We start from the raw sequence: 19813 nt of genomic DNA, 5'->3' as shown, positions 1-19813 counted from the left end.
CATTTTGTCACGGGTTTTGATACAACGTATTAGACCAGGAGTAATCCAAGGGTTGATACATTGATACTTCTTGGGAATTAATGTTGTGGTTGTATATTTTGAAATTGTTTTAGTTAAAGTATCAACTATTTCTTTAGAACACCAATTGGGATCATTTGAGTTGATGATAGGCTTAAAGTCTATTTTCTCAATTTCTTTAGCGATCAAATCATATCTTATTTTGTTTTTTGCTATCTTGGTATTTTGCGTATTTTTAGAATTTAAACTAATCTTAATAATGACCGCTGAGTGGTCTGTAATCGATGGTGTTATAACAAGAGTCGTGGATAGTAATTTCGCTTTTATCATAGCGTGGTCAAAACAATTTTTACCTCTGGTAGGATAGTTGTGACTATCCATAAGCCCGTGACTTGCCAATAAGTGTAAATATTCAGCAGAATTACAATCAATGTCATTTCTTACATCAATGTTTATATCTCCCAATATAGCAATCGTTTTGTGCGTTTTATAAGTATCAAGTAAATTGTCAAGTGAATTCACAAAATTGCTTGTGTTTTGGAAAGAAATATAATGGTAGAGGCCTATAACTACTGTATCTGTATTGACTTCAATTAATATGCAAGTTGCATCAGTAAGTATGTGTTCTTTTACTACATAATTTAAACCTTGCTTAACATATACAACGATCCCATCGTTTTTATTGGAATTGTTCTCAGTATAGCAGGTATTATATCCTACCAAAGAGGGAAAATAAATTGTTTTAGAATTCCAGGACTCTGTTAATATGTAAATATCAAAGTTCAAATCAATACTTGTTAGTAATACTAGTAATTCTGAAAAATTACGAGAGATACTTCTTATGTTCTGTGTAAGGATTTTAAGGTTTGAGGTATCATTCGGGGATATTAGCAATTCTTTACATATTTCCTTAGCTAGAGTTTTATTATTTTCGACATTGAATTTTATATTTGATTAAACATGACTTTTGAAATCCTATCGGTAAGGGTTTGAAATTATATATTATGTCCCTAAGTGTATTGTTACCCAGTTCCTGCTCTATGTTTAGACTACTTGGTGTTTTTACTAACAGTTTTTTACCTTGAGCGAAATACAATAAATATGAGTTATAACAACTTATACAGAAATAATGGAAAATTATTTGTAATCAACAAAACCGAATCTAGGTCACTTTTTGCTTCTGAGACTGATTAACTGAAATTCGTTTTTGATTTCCATGTGTTGCGATTGATTGGTTTTCCTCAGAAATATTTTACCGTTATTTACCCAACAGTACTTAAATTCTTCTGTCTTGGCTAAGTCACGCGCTAGATAGAATAGTCTTCGTGCTTTGTAAGTGAGTGCCTCAGATATATAGATAGGTTTTTTATCACCGTCTAGTCCTATAACAGAAGTATTCAAGCGAGAGTTGGGGTGTTGTTTTGTTATACAATTTTACACCTTTGATATATCTTTTAGTTCTCGTTTCTCGATATCAACATTTAGAGCCTTACAGGTTTTAACTACGATACTGGACAGCTCATCCTTATTTTCATACTTTTTTAGTTTTTTAAGAAACAACTTGGTTTAGTTTACCTTGGTTGTTTGTGGATATCGGTATTGAGTTCCAATTTGTGCAGATCTTTAAGTTATTATTCTACGTTTTGTGCTATATTTTGAGAGTTTCTGTTTAGTGCCAAACTTTTCAAAGCTCGTCGTAGAAGAACGTTCCGGTGAATGTCGTCTTTATAGTTGTGGGTAACTGGTGAGTGGTTTTTCACTGATCGGTGGCAATTAAAAATTATTTCTAGTTTCAAACTGAATATTAAAGAAGTTAGCTAGTTATTTAAATAGATTATACTTAATTTGCAACTTTCTCGAAAAACAAATAAAATAAGATATCGTATATGCACTGTTATGTATAGGTTATAGGTTCGGGCGGAAGTGATGATATGTATAGAACGTCATTAGCTCCATTATATTATTGCTAGCTGACCCGGCAAACTTTGTTTTGCCACATAATGTATTTTTAGTGTTCGACCGTTTGTTCTCAGACTTTCTTTTTAAATCCCACTACCACGATAAAGTATTTTCATCTTTCGGGTTAATATAAAATAGCATAATATGACACTCACAAAAAATGTGGCTTTCTATAGGTTCGGCTTAGTAGATCCAGAGATTATCATTTAGAGGACTCAGCGCACGTGCACGTGTTTTCGAATAATGCTTTTTAACAATATTTTTATATTACAATGTAATCAAATTATGACTTATGATTTAATTCTAGAATGAAATTATTAATCTTTTTACTCTCGTTTTTATAATAGGTGTGTTGTAGTATTTGAGTCTATATACGTTATATGTACCTATTTTTGAAACACCTGCGGGCTTTGCGGAGCTAACATGAATAGCTCGCAATTTGCCGATTTTTTTCCAACTTCTTGACACTTATCGTTATATTTTTGATAATACACATTATATCTTTATAAATTGTAGCCTTTGTGTTATTCTGATGTGTAAGCTATATTATTGTACTATTTCATTAAAATCCATTCCTCAGTTTTTGCGTGAAGAAGTAACAAACATACACACACACTCACAAACTTTCGCATTTATAATATTATAAATATAAATACTAATATTATTAGTATACTAATATTAGTAGGATTAATTTATTGCTATAACTTTGTGATTATCAATGTATATTTAGCTGAAATAGACATTGTCAATATATTAATAATAATAAGTAATTGTGTATTGGTTATATTTTCGTATTGATAGCATAATATAAGTAATGCTATAATAATAAATAGATTTAGGTATTATCTCACAATGTAAATAAAATAAACAACACTACTTAGACACACACCGAAAATACCGAACATTATGCAGATCTGAATCTCTGTATAACGATACTGCTTTTAATAATAAAAATATATATTTCAATAGATAGAAGACAAAAAACAGTTAATTCGCTCGACAGCTTATTATTCTCGTTCATTAAGAGCATTATATTTTTCTTTTTCTCTATTTTATGAAATACTTGCAAACTAACTCAAACTGTAATATGCATATACTAGACTTAAGCAAGGGTCAGTATGAGAATAACATCAGAATGATCATTGTATGTGAAGATATGTTAACGATATACGAGGTATAAATTATTCTATTATTATTATAAGTAGACATTTAGCTTATGTGTAGTTTGTTTGGACATACAACGATTAATGCGTTTATTTGCAAGGCTGCCTGACATTCGGAAATCTTCACAAAAATCATTGTATTGACATAGTTGTCAGTGATCACTTGAGGAAAAAATTGTACAGAGAGAAAGCTTCTTAAGAGAAATTTACATTCAGTGTTTCCTGTCCTAGCTACTAATTATTAAGGAGTTACCTCGTAAGCTGGTGACAAACATCACTACAGCAACGGTTCGTAATATAAATATAGATATCAAAACAAAAGTTACATACAAAATTTCGTGACCTTGCTACCTAACCGTTGAAGAGTTCCCTATTGAAGAGATAATCCTGGCTGCTGATGTCAATTTATTTATTACTATATAACACATTTTCATTATTTGAAACTAATTTTGATTATTCAACCGAATAAATGAAAGATCATATAATATATATATATATATAATTAATTAGTAATATATATATATTAATAATAATAATAAAATTTATTGCCTTGAACTTAATTTAAGTATACAATATCAGCTTATTACAAACATACATTAAGACAAAAGGGAGTAGGCTGAGCTTATCCTGCTTGAAATAATATTTTCATGCAGCGCTGGTTTTCAGCCATTTCCATCTCCCTAAAGTGTAAGGTGGGATACATACTAAAGAGGGCAAACTAATAACGATTACAATGCAAATCTAAACTTTTTCTAAATGTATCAACCTCTGTATTAATTATGAGTGTATTTGTGAGTGTGTGTGTGTGTCTTGTATAAATATATGAGTGTGTGTCAATGTGTCAGTTTAAATGTAATATGAAACGAGTTGCAAATATTATGGTTAAATTATGAAAAATATTTATTTAAGGGAAGTTCTTTCCATACACAATAATTGAAATTTTCAGCTTCCTGTTATTTTTTTTAACAATGCCATTTTATATTTACCCTTATTCTGATTTATATTTTTTATCATTCTAAGAGGTGGTGGCAAATCTTTCCAAATACGGGAAGCCATGAATTTGAAACTGGATCTATATCTTGTTGTCTTGTAGTTTTGAGAGGCAAAACGTGTACATTTTAAATTAGAACTTCAGCTCCAGGACAATATTTCAAATAAATATTCAGGGCGCTTGTTATAGATTATTCTCTTTACACTACAGGCATAATGCAATTCTCTCCTAGCTTTCATATTAAGTATTCGTATGTTGTTTAAATATGGAGTTATATAGCCTCTGTTTGGAACGTAAAAGGAGAATCGAATACATGTTACTTAACACTTTACTAACTTTTTATTATATGAAGATATCGCAACATATTTTTATCTAAGGGATATATGATAAGGGCCAAGTAACTAAGGAATAAAACTTCCTACTTTTTACATCAGACTATCACGAAAAAGTATTTTCATCTTTCGTGTTAATATTGACACTCACAAAAATGTTGGTTTTCTATTGGTTACAGTCAAAGTCATATAAACTTTATTCAAATAGGCTTAAAATAAGCGGCTCAGCGGTCACAATATTTCTTTTAAATTACTGAATTTACCAAAAACGTTTAACGTTTCGTAAAAAGTTGAGCTCGTGAGAAGAACATATAAGAAACTCAATGACCATTCTTTTCAATCAATGGAGTATTTTAATATAGCTGTAATATACATAACAAATTAGTAATGAGTAAATTATTTCATGAAAAGTAATAAATAATCTATACTAATATTATAAAGCTGCAGTGTTTGTTTGTTTGTTTGTTTGAACGCGCTAATCTTTGGTACTACTGGTCCGATTTGAATGATTCTTTCAGTGTTGGGTAGTCCATTTATCGAGGAAGGCTATGTTTTTTTTTCAAAATTAGGGATCCGTAATAAAATTGCTATTTTGTAACACAAGGTGTAAAATCGAAAACCTATTTTTGCGTGCGCTGCAAAAACTATTGACAATAGAACAAAATGATGTACAGGCTATAATATAGGCAATATTTTATTACTTATAAAACTATCGCGTGAATTATACTTTATATGGCAAAACAACGTTTGCCGGGTCAGCTAGTTATATATATAGTATTAACTAGCTGACCCGGCAGACTTCGTACTGCCTCAATAGATAAATAAAAGATCTAAACTTTTGTATAAAATAAACATACAAACAAAAGGAATCAGTTTTTAATTAAAACAAATAAAGAAAATGCTCGGTATGAATGAAATTTTTTTATTATTTTTGCTTACTTACAAAACAGAGTTTTCCTTAAATACTGGCTATTTATAAGGTGTTTCAATTTGATATTGACAGACACACACAGTTATGATATATATTTTTTGTTTTGTTTTGTGGTGCGGTTAGGTTCAGAAATTTTATTCTTTGACTAAACTTAAGATTTATCAATCTACAGTTTGTTGTCAAATGTCAAATAGAATTGTTTGCGTTCAGAAATTAAATTTGTGACAAAACTTGAGATTTATCAATCTACATAAAAATTCTAGTAACTAAGTTATTCATTTTAAACTATTATTTTAAATTGATTTCTGAACGACGGGGGACACCTCAAATGAAAATCCAATTCGTTGTTTTTATTTAATTCAGAATATTTTCATATTTATTCAACCTTTTAAACCTTCTCTGGACTTCCACAATTAATTTAAGACCAAAATTACCCAAATCGGTCCAGCCGTTCTCGAGTTTTGGCGAGACTAACGAACAGCAATTCATTTTTATATATATAGATTATCGTATATTGGAGGATTGCTTCGTGAACATGGTGGTCGTGATTACTGTCACAATTAGTAAATGTATCCAACAAATTACTAATTGTGACATTGGAATTGGAACGCGTGGAGGTATCGAGTTGAAATTGAAGCTGTGAAAAAATCATAGTTATACGTTTACGAAAAAACTATTCCGCTAAAAAAAGATATACGTTCAAATATGCGTTTGCCACAGATACGTATATTTCGGCATTCTCAAGGGAATCAAAATTTAAAGAGGACATTACTATAAAGCAGTCCCGTGCAAAATAAGAAAACTATTTAGTCGTTTTTACGTTTAGCCCGGACATACAGTTATTCAGATAATACAGATACAGATAAGACCCGATTATACAGACATTCTTTGTAAATAGCTTTTTGGCTTTCGTGTTGTTTACGGATGTGTGTTTTCTTTAAAAACAAATCAATGTACAGTTTTTCATTTTTACGATTTTTATAGTTTGCGTAGAATAGTCGAAATAACGTCCGTCACACACAAATGATTTAATATGAATGACACTATGCTGGGCTATGTTTTTATAATGTTTTACTTTCCCGTGTGATCCCGTCACTATTATGGAATTTTAAAATTTAATAATACACAGTGTTTTACCGGCAATATATCGACTTAACTAATTTTACTAAATTAGGTGCATAAGTTATTATGTACTATGCTATATAAGAAACTATAGTTTTTTCACTTTCCCACGGGAACTCGTTAATTTTACAGGATGAAAAGTATCCAAGATGTTGACTGGATATATAAAGTATCAACATGCCAAAATTTTTATTAAATTATTATTGTGCACAAAGCTATATAAGTTACTTTAGTTTTATAACTATCCCACAGGAACTCTTGAATTTTTTGGGATGAAAAGTATCTAAGACGTTGACCGGTAGTTTAAGGTATCAACACGCTAAATTTTACAAATTTAGGTTCAGTAAGTTGTTGCGTACTAACCTATAAAAGTTACTTTCGTTCTTTATATATCTCACGGGGACTCGTTAGGTTTCCTTGATCAAAAGTATCAAATTCAAAATTCAAATTCAAATATTTTTATTCAAAATAGGATTAAAAGTCACTTATTGAACGTCAAAAACTACCACCCATGCAAAAGAGACTGCCTCAGACCTGAGAAGAATGGGCGCAAGAAACTCAGCGGGCTTTTTTTTCATATAAAATATGGATTACAATGTAATATCGTACAATAAACATTTATAATTAAAGAGCCTAAGGGTGTTCGCTTTATTCCCAGTCCGTGGTGTCATTAAGAAAATCGTTTATGCTATAATAACTTTTCCCACACAAACGTTTTTTAACAATTCTTTTAAATTTCGTAACACATTTGTTTTGTACATTTTCTGGGATCATATTGTAGAAGCATATACATCGCCCAACAAAAGACTTACTAACTCGACCCAACCGAGTAGTAGGCATAACAAGTTTATGCTTGTTCCTCGTGTTAACATTATGAATGTCACAGTTTCTAGTAAATTCCTCAATGTGCTTATGAACATACAGAAAATTTCCAAAAATGTATTGAGAAGGAACAGTCAAATCAATGATGTTCACCGGCAATATAAGGTATCAACATACCAAATTTTACTAAATTAGGTGCATAAGTTGTTGTGCATTAAGCTATATAAGCTACTATTGTTTTATAACTATCCCACGGGAACTCTTTAATTTTCTGGGATGAATAGTGTTAAAAGTGTTGACTGGCAATATAAGGTCTCTACATGGTAAATTTTACTAAATTAGGTGCATAAGTTGTTGTGTACCACGAGGGTCACACTGAAATGATCGGGAATAGAATATTTCGGATTGAGTTTCAATAAAACCTTTTTTAGAATTTGAATACTTGCCTCTTAGAATCTTAATGATATTCATACAATTAAAAATTTTAATTTCTTGCCTCGCACAGCCACTTTGTGGAATCAACTACCGGCAGCGGTCTTCCCGAACAGATACGACTTAGGGACCTTCAAGAAAAAAGCATACTCCCACCTTAAAGGCCGGCAACGCATTTCTGGACAAACCGGTTGTTGCGGATGTCCATGGGCGGTTGCCTCACCTCTCCCCATCCCGTGAGCCTCTTAAAAACTATGTTGGTTTAAAGTTGACACGTCGTTAACAGAAATGGACCTCACACGTGAACAAAAACACAGGTTGACCAAGAATAGCGGTCACGCCTGAAAACATCGCAGCTGTGCGAATTATTTATTAGATGATCTAGTCATGTGACATACGAGCAGATTCAGGCTGTTATCAGTATCGGAATGACTGCAATTCAGTCGATATTACATAATGAGCTGTGTGTAAGAAAGCTCGTTTCCCACTGGGTTCTCCACAGTTTGTCCGAAGAGCAAAAGGCGGCTCGTGTAGATTGGTGCCGGAATACTCTGCAACGCTTCAACGGAGGGAAGTCAAATGCCGTTTATAATATCGTCTCAGGTCACGAATCATGGATTTATTTAGTTATTTTATTGGGCACTTCAACAGAATAAATATTAATACATTACATTTAAAGTGCTTCACTTATTCCAACCATTTATTGTTTGTTAAATATCTGTTATAGTGAAAAGTGAAACATCCACAAACAGCTATAACGGTAACTTTTTTAACACTTTAAAATATGTACTTTGATAGTTAATTATGCTTTTACACTTGTTTACAAACTTTCTAGTTTACGTTTTGTTGTTATGTTGCACTTCTAGTACATTCAAACTATTTAAAATATAAACCAATTAAAGTTACGTAGCACTCAATAACACTCTAATTATATATGAATATTATTATTATATTATATTGCTTCAATTAGAATTAAAATTAAATCTTTTTTAATGATACCACAGATTGGGAATGGAGCGACCGCCCTCAGGCTTTTAAATAATAAGTTTAATTGTACAATGTTACTGAGTAAAATGGATGGAATGGATTTATTCATACGAACCTGAAAGAAAAAAATAGTCAGCAGTTTGGGTCTTCGAAGACGAGGTCAAACCAACGAACGTGGTTCGCTCCCGCAGCGTGTCAAAGAAAATGGTCGCTAGGTTTGTCTCGAAAAAGGGCCCTATATGTTGCTACAATTCCTTAACAGGAACGCAGAACGGTTACCGCTGAGTGGTATATCACGGTTTCTTTGCCAGAAATGATAGCCGAACTCCGAAAAAATAACCCGAAACGTCGCATCATTTAACATCACGATAATGCGAGCATACGGCTCGGAATATAAATGATTTTTTGAAGCAGGGAAACGTTGAGCTGATGGGCCATCCTCCGTACAGTCCTGACCTGAGCCCAAACGATATCTTTATATTCCCTAGAATGAAGGATTTATTACGCGGCCAGCCATTTGTCAGACTGGAATTACTGTTTTAATGATTGCACGAATGGAAAAGCGAATTAAGTTGAACGGAGAATACTTCGAAAAACAATAAAATACAATTTAGCTATACCGTGCATGTGGTAGTCCCGATCATTTTAGTGTGCCCCTCGTAAACTATATAAGTTACTATAGTTTTTAACTAACCCAAGGGAATCATTACTTTTCCGGGTTGTAAAGTATCTAGGATGTTGACCGGCAATATAAGTTATCAACATACCAAATTTTATTAAATTATGTGCATTAATTGTTGTGTACTGCGCTTTATAAGTAAGTATAGGTTTTTAAATGTCCCACGGGAACTCTCAAATTTTTCGGAATAAAAAGTATCTAAGATGTTGCCGGCAATATAAGGTATCAACAAACGAAATTTCAATTAAATCGGTCCAATACATAGGCTGCACTAAAAGTATCGGTAATGGAATATTTCCACTGTTCCTGTCATATTAAAATCTTTTAATTGAAAACTCGTTGGTTTTAAAAATCGAATACCATTTATTTATTAAAAAAAAAGATTCTCGGTCTTGTCACAAGGTCTTTTCAAACTTGTTTAGTCGTTGAGAAAATGGAATTGACTCTGATTTACTATGTCTTTCGAAGTGGTTTAACACAAAAACAGTGTGTTGACCGGATGATTTCTGCATTTGGTGATGAAGTCCCATCCAAAACCACAATTTATCGCTGGTTTGCTGAATTTCAACGTGGACGTGTCAAGCTCAGTGATGATCCCCGTCAAGGTCGTCCAAAAACTGCAGTCACCAAAGAAAACGTTGATGCTGTGCGTAAGCTGATTGAGGAAGATCGACATGTGACATACTGCGAAATTCAGGCAACTTTAGACATCGGCATGAGTCAAATACAAATAATCTTGCATGAACAATTAGGTGTTAAAAAAGTTGTTTTCCCGATGGATACCGCATTTGCTCTGTGAAGAGCAAAAAGCGGCTCGCGTTACTTGGTGCGCCAGAACTCTCGAAAGATTCCACGCAGGATCCTCAAATGCTGTATACAACATTGTATCAGGTGACGAATCCTGGATATACGCGTACGAACCCGAAACAAAAAACCAGTCACGAGTTTGAGTGTTCGAAAATGAGTTAAAGCCAACAAAAATTGTTCGTTCACGGAGTGTTGCAAAAAAAATGGTGGCCACGTTTGTCTCCAAAACCAGCCATGTTGCGACTATTCCTCTTGAGCGACAAAGAACGGATTAATTTTTTGTTATCAATAAATTTTTATGCTATTCTATTCTAATGCAGAATGGTATGCTAGCATTTGTTTGCCACAGGTCGTTTCTGAACTCCGTAAAGAGAAGTGCAACCACCGCATCATCCTCCATCACGACAATGCGAGTTCTCACACCGAGCACAGAACAAAAGAGTTTTTAGAGCAAGAAAACATAGAATTATTAGATCATCCGCCGTACAGCCCCGACCTAAGCCCTTATGATTTCTATACTTTCCCTAAAATAAAGAATAAATTGCGTGGTCAGAAATTTTCATCACCTGAAGAAGCTTCGGAAGGACGCCTACAAAACGGTCATTTTGGAGACCCCAACTTCCGAATGAAATGGTTGCTTCAATGATTGGTTCCATCGTATGGAAAAATGTGTCGAATTTCGCGGAGAATACATCGAAAAGCAATAAATACATTTTTAAATAGTAATGTTGTGTCACTTCCTTGATTCCCGAAATTTTCAGTGCCGCCCTCGTAGTTTCAGAGATTAGCCCGTACAAACAGATAGAGGAACAAAAAATTCCAAAAAAATTGGGATTTGTCTTCTTACATCCCCCTGACTTGGTTTTGCGCGTTTTTCATCTTTGTGCAGAAATTTAATCGTTACAGATTTCCAGAACTCCGACATTATGTGTATATATATACTAGCTGACCCAGCAAACGTTGTATTGCCGATATTAAAATCGCAATTATACACTATAAATCTAGCACTAATCATTAATTAATATTTTAAAATTTAATTCAAAAAACTGAAAAGTTTATTACATAAAACATAATATGAAGATACATGATACATTAATTAAAATAATGCATAATATTATTTTAATTGTCACTAGCGTTAAACTAAGCTGGGCCTGTATTTTCATACTAGTTACTTCCAGACCCATTGTTTATACTGTTACTTCAGTTCATAAAAGTTTATAAGCAAATATATGTATTATATGTATATATATATATATATATATATTATTTTCCACGTAATTTTCAGACTCGCTGGCCAGACTCTTGCATTGCTGCAGCCATTTTTTTTTTTTTTTTTTTTTGCGCCCAAGCAAGGGAATGGGCTACCCTCCGGGATAACGACGGGAGGGAGGTGGTGAATGCTCATGCATACCAACGCAGCCTAAGTCTGCGTTGGTTATGTGGGACTCACGTGAAACCTAGGTGCCTTCCCACTAAACACCACCTGCAGTTGGCTTTGGGCAGGTGCCCTCTAAGCCTACATCGAAGGCGACCTTCTCATGGGGAGAGAGAGGCGCAAGCGGCACTCCCTATGGAGTTTCCGCTGGGATACCTGCTGCAGCCATAATAGTGTTTTAGAATTAATTATCCTTAAGAGAATCTTCATAACGTGTTCCAAACGAAGAATTTTGGCACACGGCGCCTCCTGGTGGATGATATAGTGGTAGTAAGCGAATGTATTATATAGTATATAGTACGATAACAGAGTTGCCGACCCCTGCTCTATACACATGTTCATCTGGTGTCAAAGGCAATTATTTTATAAAATACAAGCTGACCCAGCAAACGTTGTGTTGCCATATAAAGTAATAATAAAATTTCAATAATTAAAAAGTTTGGGGTATAAAAATAGATGACGACCGATTCTCAGACCTACCAAATATTATCAAATCGTACATAAAATGTATCGTACTTCAATAATTATTATATTCGATTGCCATCTTGCATATTATTATTCACAGAAATAGGGTTTCTGTCGATGGAACTGAATAATATAAGAAAATTTGAAGTGGTGGATATTTTTTAATGCTGAATCATAATGAAATAAAAATAAAAAAAATTATTTCAATTTGATTTCTGAACGACTGGGGACACATGAAAGGAAAAACATAATTGTTGTTTTTATTTAAATCCGAGCATTTTAATATTTATTCGCCTTTTAAACCTTCCCTGGACTTCCACAAATAAATCAAGACCAAAATTAGCCAAATCGGTCCAGCCGTTCTCGAGTTTTAGCGAGACTAACGAACAGCAATTCATTTTTATATATATAGATAGATTAATTTTGTTTTGAGGCAAAATCTTCACGCTTGGGCTGACTTTTCCATTCTTAACATAAAGCGATAACCAATAGCTGCATTATCAACTGTTCATAGCATTGAATGCGAGCAATAGTTATGAAAGCGTAAAGATAAAGGCAATAAATTGCAAACACAAATACCTAAGGTCTACACTACCACCCACCAAATCACCTCAACCTATTGGCGAACACAATTTTTTTAATCTGACATCACAGCGGAATGTCATCAAGTGCGTACGTGAGTCTTATTTTTTTTTTTGAATTAATTTTCGATAAGTTTAATAATCACTTTAGTGGTAAGTCTTATTTTATTTTTGGTATACTTTATATTTAACACAGATATATTAGATTTTTTAAATAGAACTGATAGTATTATTTCTTCGTTTTATATTATACTAGATAGATATAATTTAATTTTCCGTGTCTACGTAATGTCCGCGTCGCTACGCGCGAGGTTACTATAATAATAACATTGAAAGTTGAAGGCGAATCTTCAAAATATAAACTTGTTGGCCTCGACTGATATTTCTATTTCGTTATCGTCGTATCATTAAAATAATGTTATGTATATTATTGAAGACCTACGCGAACACAGATTTAAAAAATAGACTTCCCAAAGAGCCATGGAGAGGAGTACCTATGTTGAATATTAATATAACATATAGAGTGAGAAACATAGCTTTAAGAGAGAAAAAATAACTAATGTCACTTAAGCTTTAAGAAAACTTAAATAGCACTTGACGGGCTGCAACCTTCGGGGTCCAGACAAACGGTGGAAATACATCACAAACTGATTACTATAAAAATAATTATAATGTATGTAGGTACGTCACTCTTCACGGGAAAAATCTTCCATTAAAACGACTTTTATCGCAATTTTTAAGCCTAATTGTAATTCTAACATAAGCCACATAAGTTGTAACGTTTACTAAGTATATGCCAGTAAAATTCTTACCAAATTTGGTGCAGACGTATCAAAACAGATAGAGACACAAAAATGGTGGCAGTTCATTTTAATATTTGGTATATTGTGGTTAATATGATGTGAAAAACATTCAAGAAGTCTCAGTCAGCAACCCCTGGTCAAGTGTGTTCTGTATGACATAATAACTTCCACAGATATCAGTCAAATAGTTAATTTTAATTCAAATTGTTACACTAAGGGGCTGTTTCGCAATGTCCAAGTAAAGTTGCAGATTTTCATAGGCTAGATAAACTAATGGCTACATAAAAGTTTCAGATTTAAAACAGATTGCATTTCACAATCACTTCACCGCTATATTTATATACTAGGTTTGTTCTGTATTCTGTGACCAATGATATTTAAAAGTATACAACATTCGGTGTTTGAAAATGATATACTAACGCACATATGAATAATTTAACATTGCAATAGCACACTACATTACAATTACACGTCAAAGAAGGATAGTAAATGCAATTATCGCAAGTGAAAAAGAGATAACTCTAATTTGCTAATTGCTTCGTATTTGGTTAGAGAAAATACAGTTAATTCATCAGATATGATTTTTTTCCGTACACAGTGATTTATGCCCCATTTTTACAATTTTACTAACAACGGCTCCCAAAAAGTTTTAAGATTACAATTATTATTTTTGGTATCTTATATTATTTATGAATGTCTTTTTGTTGAGGGTTTATTACAATAAAGCAATGGGAGAAGAAGAAAATGATCCATTGATTCTTCTGCAGTTAGCAAGGGGTATACTGAAAAAGCTCCTACGTAAACAAATAGCACTCACTGTCTACATCCGCTACCTACCCTAAAACTTGTTTTAGTAGTTTGACAGTTCAGCTACCTATATACGCACTTGTTTATTAAAAATTATTCATTCATATGTATGAATGAATAATTCTAATGATGTAAAAAAGTCATTGTTGTAGTGAACATTCACTTGACATTTCCTAAAATATTCTACCTCGATCATCCCGCAATCAATATTTTGTCATTTCTGTACGTTAATCTATGATCGGCTTGGCGGCGATCGGCGTTGTCATGGCAACATATTTATTTTGTTAGATAAATAATGAAATCAAATAAAATGTTATAATTCATGATTTCTTAACTGTGGCATGTAATTCTATGATTTTTTTTTAGTTTCGTAATCAGTGTATCTTCCCATAACACAAGACGGCATTTTAATGTTGTACCTATATCAAATTGTAAGCAATTCTGTCAACAACAAACGCGTGTGTACCGTTTTCGTATCGAGAGAGCGACTACGACAAAAGGAACCAATTGACTCAATTTAGGCGATTAATTTTCGGCGCGCTAGTGACATATCTACCTCTTTTAATACTATAATATCATTGTCTGTGACTAGATTACTTATCTGGCAGATCGGCCTGGCAACCTCGCACGCAAAAGTTCCGTTTGACGAAATGAAAATATTAAAACTGCTTCTTACACGAAATAACGTAACACAAGCTGAATGGTTTTTTATGCAAATTTTTATTCTAACTTTACAATTTTATATTTGTATATCTCTTAATCCACTATTTGCACATTAAAATCAATCATTACATATTTGTTTTGCACTTTTTTGTAACGAAATTTGAGAATGTCATCTAATCAATTGTCATGAGCCTTTAATAATATTGTCCATAAGTCATAACTTAAACATACCATGTAGGTACCAAATATTATAGAGAGTAGAGGAGAACAAGCGGGGATTTTGGAATTTATTAGAGTGTACTCCCACCATACGTGAGCCCTGTGTACAGGGTCGAACATCTTGAGCAGCCGGAAAGATTAGTAGGTAATACATGGGACACACTAAAAGTTTTGCACTTCTTGCTAATCGGAACTATTTGAATTTCGAATGTTATATTTTTTAAAACGTTGCAACCTTCTTCGTAATAAAAACAATTGGCGGAAAATTATATGTGAATTGTTTTTTATCACACATCAAAGTTCTACGTACGCAACGAAAATGGAATTATGTCGAAAAGATTTTAGAGTGATGATTTTAAAAGTTCTCTCTCTCCGCAAGATTGTGCAGCCCGACTAAAAGTTCGCGAAAGACGACCAAAAGGCCGCGTTCTCGTACATCATGACAACGCTTCTTCACACACGGGCAACAAAACTAAGTCATTTAAGCTTCCTAAAAATTAGAACTCGTTACTCATCCTGCACATAGCCTTGACCTAGCATCCTGTGATTTCTGTATTTTCCCCAAAATCAGAGATTTGATGAGAGGTTTCACTTTTAACAATTTCGAAGAGGCACTGCCTCAATGAGCGCGTAGAAAACATGCCTTCAGATCTGTGGTCCTCCTGTAAAAAATGTTTAAGATGTAAGGGAGAGTATTTTGAGTATTAATCATAATATTTTGGTTATATAACATGTTGTTTTTTTAATGAGAACAATTCGAGCGCGTCAGATTGAGGTAAGGTAAGTTAATTATATGCAGTTAAGTGTGCATTTCAATAATCATAATAATGTTACATAAGGAAAAAGTCTCAAAGTTTTTAACCAAAAATTTCTAACCGTTAGGTTAAAGTAATTCCTTCACATAATTAGCGGATTATGGGTCAGGAAAACAAAGACATTAAGAAAACCGAAATTTTTTTGCATTTTCAAAAATCGTTCATAACTTTTGGTCACGTCCAAATCGTCACTCTTTTGAATAGGAGCTACAGCTCACTACAGGTTCACATAACATCTCTTCTCACGTGACGCGATGCTTAAGATTTTTTCCTATTTTATATCCCTTCGCCTGGCCACCATCACCATGCAATCCGGCAGATTAATGGTTTTACGTTATCACAGACATGTGGGGCGGATGCACTATTAATATCTGAAGCCTTGAGTATTTCAATGTGACTGTTTTTTTTACATTGTTGTATACACTCCCACTCCCACCACCACCCCGCGGTGTACACCACCAGTAGTGGTGGGGTACACCCTAGGGTACACCCTACACATTAAGTATATAAGTTTTTCTTTTTAACATCTAACCTTCACAATCCACAAGGTGCCCACTACGCTCGAGTAAATCCCTATTTCGTCTCTTGAGCTTAAAGGTATTATAAATTGACATTATTTTGTCAAATGCTTGTCACTCTATCAGGCTATTTCTGTCAGCAGATAACTATGATATTTGCCTCTAGATCCATCCTATAATTTTAATGGCGCTTATCTGCTAGATGACACTATTTATACATTGTGAAACGCAAATTATATCTTTATTCGATAGATAAGTAGCAAGTGTCCGTAACTTGTACATTGTGGAACAGCCCGTAAAATAACTCTTTTAATTAAAACATCAATAAGATTTTATATCACAATTGTCTATCCATAGATATAATACCATCGTCAGGATGCATCTGTATAGAAATATTATTATACTTATGTCAAAAAATTAGTTTTTAGAATTGCAAAGTTTTGAAGAAGAAATAAATCGTGCCTTCAGTTCTTTAAACGGCCAATCACCCGTGAAATCTAAGCACGTCGTCAAAATCGGAAAGTAACTTTCAAATTAGCCGTCTGGAACACGGGCGTCCCTGCCACCGCTTTGGGAATGAAACCCTGCTCCATACGTCAACAGAGAAAGCCTATATTTTGGGCACTCCTTTTGTTTCCTACTTATCGCCATCAGTGCCATACCGCGGCGTTTGGCTAGAGCCGTACGGCATAGATGCCGTAGCCCAGAAGTACAGTTCAGAGATAAAACTGTTCGGCGAGCTCTATTTTCCTTGGACGTAAGGTTTTCCTTGGAAGTATGGACGTCTAGTAGGCTAGATGGGTTTTTCTCCATCATGCTCAGAACGTGTGCCCCTGAGTTGACACCGGTGTAGCACTCATACTCATACCCATTATTGCAATTCAGCCTTTGTCTATCAAACTATCTACAAGTCTATTGCTATTATTTCCAGTGCTCTTCAAAATCATGGATACGTAGGCTACAAATCGCAGCAATTTAAGATCTTTTCTATAATCATTATGAACAAACCACCACAACAAGTACGCAGATAACATTTTGTACAATGTATCTTGATTGTTTCTATATTTGGTCCATGTTTATTTTCTATGCAGATTGAAGCTGTGGTAACGACAATGTCTACCCCACCACCCAAGATATCTAACGAGCCAGTCAGTCAAGTGGTATGCTGTTTTTATTATGAGCTTTTATATTTTGACTTATCTAACACCTTGTTCGCATGAGTTCTATAATAACTATCCCCAATCCAATGAGCAGCGTTTGGCATACACTATTACTTTGATGACAACTTCTTAAAAAGCACAAACACTTGTGACCATTGGGTGGGTCTGAGCGGGCAAATGTTATATAATTTTTTTTTTACAGGAAAGTCCGCTGCTAGGTCCAGAAAACACGATCGTATCGTGCCCGTACTGCCACGCGTCAGTCAAAACTGCAGTAAAGTACAGAACCACAAGCAGGACGCACATGGCCGCGGCACTTTGTACTTTTGCCTGGTAACTATCTGTACAGAACTTAACATTGTACTTACTCTCGAAAAGATACAAAAAGCTTTTCTTAGATACCTTTACAAACGTATACATGGATAATGCCCCTATATGTATTCCACGAAATGTCTTCTGAGTACATTTGACTATAACTCCCTCGAGGTTAGACGAAAGCGATAGCAGCTCACAGTTACGTGCAAAGTTCTTAGAGGTGTTAAAGATGTGCCGAGTTTGCGTGATGAGCTATGTACCGGACAATTACTCTTCAAGACGCAGGCATAGATTATTCGCGAGTTGGTCCGGGACATCATACTGTGGCTAGCACCAAATCACCTATACCGAGGACTCTGCTCTCAACGCTCTTTGCGAAGCCAATACTGCTTGGGATATATTTTCGGGTGGATGGCAGACGATTTTAACAGAGTGCTTGGGTTTTTGTTAAGGAATGGTTGAACGGTATTTGAATGTTTATTTGTTAGTTATTAATTCAATTAAGGTACGTAACGATACGTACTAGCATAAAATAACAGATGTATTCATATTAGTGTTTTGTAATTATTATTTTTAATCCTAAATTGGAATATTTGTAAAGCTATTCTGTAAGTCTTTTCTAATGCAACATTAAGCTGTTGGATAATTAGTAATAATATAAAAAAATGAAAAAAATATAAATAGTTGCACCTACCGATCCGGATTCGTACCCGGAACCTCTAGTTCAATTATTAGGCAGGGTACTACTCACTGGACTATATGCGACGTCGAACTACGACGTTAAATCTGCCGCGGTACGCAGATGTGGTCGCTATCTATGGGCTTGATGAGAAACCTGATGGTCGCTCAGAGGGCAATGGAGAGGGCTATGCTCGGAGTTTCCCTGCGAGATCGAATCAGAATGGGAAAATCCGTAGGAGAACCAGTCAGTGACACAGCCCAAATGGTTGCGAAACTGAAGTGGCAGTCGGCAGGGCACATAGTTCGACGGACAGAACGCCGGTGGGGCAGAAAAGTCCTCGAATGGCGACCACCTACCATAAGACGCAGTGTTGGTAGGCCCGCCACAAGATGGACCGATGATCTGGTCAAGATCGCCGGAATACGTTGGATGAGGGCAGCGCAAGACCGAGCGTCGTGGAGATCTTTGGGGGAGGCCTTTGTGATGATACCATAGTTTGGCCATGGAGCGATCACGTTCAGGCTATTTCATTAATAAAATTAATAGTAACGAAAGTTTATTTAAAAAAGAACGTAGTTTTTGGAGTTCACTAAATTGGAGTGATTTAAAATCAAATTGTGAATAAAAGTATACAATCACAGAACGAGGGTGCTGTCTCTGATATTTTGTCTCATTGAACATACAATACCTGGCCTACTTAATTACTTTTATTTCATTTTCAGTTGCTGTTGTTGCATTCCGTACTGTTCTGATTCAGCGAAGAACTCGGATCATTACTGTCCCAACTGTTCCCGCTACCTGGGCACCTACGAGAAATAATACGCCCGGACCAAATACTAATAACGAATGTGACGAGTCTTGTATTTATCACTAACATCTCATTTATAAGATCTTGCTCTTAGACAACAAAAAAAAAATAGTCCAGGTTTATTAGTGTACGTGTGCGTGCCAAGCTATGTCTTACACTCGCGATATGTATATCGCTTAGTGAATACTACTGAATCAAAATAGAGGTTAACTCTAAACTTTTCTAACGTTTTCACAGTTGTAATAGTCTATCTGTACGTATAAATGATCTTAGGTATAAAGTTATAAGTGAGAATAAAC

General features: G+C 34.4%; 1 long non-coding RNA gene across 1 annotated transcript; it reads left to right on the top strand.

Annotated features, from left to right (window-relative positions):
- Positions 1–12743: 12743 nt before the first annotated feature.
- LOC126971493 (uncharacterized) lies at positions 12744–19658 on the top strand. Its single transcript, XR_007730912.1, has 4 exons — positions 12744–12819; positions 17641–17709; positions 17912–18042; positions 19429–19658. It is a non-coding gene; the product is annotated as an uncharacterized LOC126971493 (long non-coding RNA).
- The last annotated feature ends 155 nt before the right edge of the window (positions 19659–19813 follow it).

Source organism: Leptidea sinapis, chromosome 23 (genome assembly GCF_905404315.1).
Source record: "Leptidea sinapis chromosome 23, ilLepSina1.1, whole genome shotgun sequence".
NCBI classification, from domain to species: Eukaryota; Metazoa; Arthropoda; class Insecta; order Lepidoptera; family Pieridae; genus Leptidea; species Leptidea sinapis.
The sequence above is the reverse complement of the archived record's forward strand: the minus strand, read 5'-3'. Positions and strand labels throughout refer to the sequence as shown.